Here is a 3,110-nt window from a genome sequence, read left to right on the forward strand (position 1 = left end):
TGTGTGTGTGTGTGTGTGTGTGTGTGTGTGTGTGTGTGTGTGGTCTGCCAGGCACATACCAGCAAGCTGGCCCACCTCCCATCTGCCACAGGATCATTGGAATTACAGACATGTACTATTGCACCCAGATGTGCATAGACTCTGGAGGTTCAAACTCAGACCTCCTGTTTGCACAGTAAGTGTTGCACCCACCGAACCATCTCTACATCCAGGAAGGTTTGTGGTGGTTTCTCTAAGAGATAGAGTTCATCATGGCAGAGAGGGCACAGCAAAAGTGGGAGGTAGCTGGTCACCCTGTGTCCACAGTCACAGGAGCAACAAATATTGATGCTTAGCTGCTTTCTACTTTGACACAGCCCAGGATCCCAGCCTGGGGGATGCTAACCCCCAGGTTTTTTAGGGTGAGTATCTGTACCTCAATTAACCTAATCTAATTAACCTTTCAGGAACATGCCTTGTGTGGTTGTTTGAATATGCTTGGCCCAGGGAGTGGCACTATTAGGAGGTGTGGCCTTGTTGGAGAAAGTGTGTCACTGTGGGTGTGTGGGCCTTCAGACCCTCATCCTAGCTGCCTGGAAACCAGTCTTCTCCTAGCAGCCTTCAGACGAAGATGTAGAACTCTCAGCTCCTCCTGTACCATGCCTGACTGAACACTGTCATGTTCCTACCTTGATGATTATGAACTGAACCTCCAAACCTGTAAGCCAGATCTGTTGTGGTAAATCTCCAACCCAATATGCCCCGGCAATGAAAACACAACTCAATCAATATGAACACATGCTGTGCACCTAGATTGGGCAGATCTACTGCTATACTACCATCTTCCACATCTGAGACCCATTTAGAACTTGCCGTTTCTCCAGGCCATGTTCTTCTGCGCTACTTTTCTTCTTCTTTCTCTCCCTCTGTGTCCTCTCCCCCTTCCTTCTTCTCCCCCCCACACCTTCTGCCCCACCTTCCCTTTATCTGTCCAATCATCAGCTATCCTTTATTTTACAAATTAAGGTGGGAAGCAGGCTTACAGGAAATCACCTGAGTGCTACTCATTCCATGTTTGAAATCCTCACAGGAGAAGGAACAAACATTAAATGCAATTAGCCCCAGGACAGATCCAATTAAATGTTGTCCTTAAAGAGTTGCCTTGGTCATGGTGTCTGCTCACTGCAGTAAAATCCTAATTATGACACTTTGTCTCTTCAGTGATTGTAGTGAAGAGAAATGAAATTTAAGATGAAATTTAAGACCTGTGATTCATGTAACTTATGTCAAATAGTCCAAAGAGTTGTTTGTGAGCTTAGAAGCCTTAGGCTGAGAACCTAGTGGAACAGGCCTGGGCATGTCCCAGCAGGCCCACCGTTAAAACATTCCTGGGGCCACCTGGCCATAAAGATATAAAGGGAATGCAGGAACATGTCCGGGCTATCTTGACTGAGTCATCAGCCACCTGGCCCAACACCTCCTTCTCCCTGTTGCCCTCCTGACATAGTCTGAAGTTACACGTTAACCAGATGTTCCACTGACCTAACCTCGATAAGCTTCCGGCCCTCAGGATTCCTGATACCCTGACTTGCATGTACTATTCTGCTGACATGTAATCATTCTGCTGATGTTTAAATGAGCCAATCGTGTGAAACCGCACCAATTCCTCCTAGCCCCCAACCCTCTCCCTATAAAAACCCCTAGCTTTCAAGCCTCAGGGTCGATTCCTCTATCTCCTGCATGAGATACGTGTATCGGCCTGGAGCTCCATCATTAAAGTGCCTCATGTGTTTGCATCAAGACGGTTCCTCGAGTTTCCTTGGGTGTGCTCTTTCCTGGGATTCGAGTGAGGGTCCCCGAAAGGGGGTCCTACAGTAGATTCTGTCAGGTTGACAATTTCCAACAATCACAGTTGAAGAAACACTGGCATGAAGAGTGTCCCTCAAGTGCGCATCCACTTAGAACCCCAGGACATGACTTCCTTTGGATAGAAGGCATTTGCATATGTAATTAGTGAAAGATCTGAGATTAACACTGCTTAAGGTGACTGTTATTTTTATAAAAATGTATAGACGCTTCATGGTTTGTGCTCCAGCAGGCGGCCATGCTGATGTTCATGGCCAGAGTCACCACCACAGGCCATGCAGCCGCCTGAAGGCGTGTTGGTGTCTGTGGCTGGTGTTGCTGCCAGAGGTCATGTTGGTGACCACAGTCTATGCTGCCATCAACTGTAAAGGGCAGGGAAGCTTCTTTTTCAGTAGTATGGATGACTGCAAACTCACAGTCGAGAACAGGAGACATAGAAGGCCTATGTGACCCCTCATTCACCAACCCAACCCCTAAAAAGACATAGTCTAGAAAGTAAGTGCTGAATTCTTAAAAATTGTGATAGAAATCCTTAACTGTAGCTCTTCCCAGTTGACAGCTTCTGCTCAGGGTGAGCGTCGGGGAGGTACTTATTTTCACTAAGGACTGGCTACTGGGGGTTTAGACTACGCCCCAGTGAGTATATGGGCAACACAAATTAAACTTGTTGGTTCTTCTTCTTCTTCTTCTTCTTCTTCTTCTTCTTCTTCTTCTTCTTCTTCTTCTTCTTCTTCTTCTTCTTCTTCTTTTCCTCCTCTTCCTCTTTCCCCTCTTCCTCCTCTTCCTCCTACCCCTCCTCCTCCTCCTCTTCTTTCTCTTCCTCTTCCTCCTCCTTCTTATTCTTTCCTTTGGGGGAGGCCACAAGAGAGGGGGAGTGGACCTTGGAAGACTAGGAAATGAATGTGATCTAGGTGCATTGTGTGAAACTCCCAAATAATCAAAATATTATATTGAGGAAAAAGTACAAATGCCAAATAGGGAGAGGACTGTGTGAAAACAGAAGTAATTATTTAACATCCCATGGTGAGCAGGCAGCATCTTTCTATCTCCGTTTAAAAGTGGATGTATTTCAGCCGGGCCTGGTGGCGCAGGCCTTTAATCCCAGCACTCGGGAGGCAGAGGCAGGTGGATTTCTGAGTTCGAGGCCAGCCTGGTCTACCAAGTGAGTACCAGGACAGCCAGAGCTATACAGAGAAACCCTGTCTCGAAAAACAACAACAACAACAAAAAAAAGTGGATGTATTTCATTGCTATTTTTTTTTAAT

This window comes from Mus pahari, chromosome 9, assembly GCF_900095145.1.
Source record: "Mus pahari chromosome 9, PAHARI_EIJ_v1.1, whole genome shotgun sequence".
NCBI classification, from domain to species: Eukaryota; Metazoa; Chordata; class Mammalia; order Rodentia; family Muridae; genus Mus; species Mus pahari.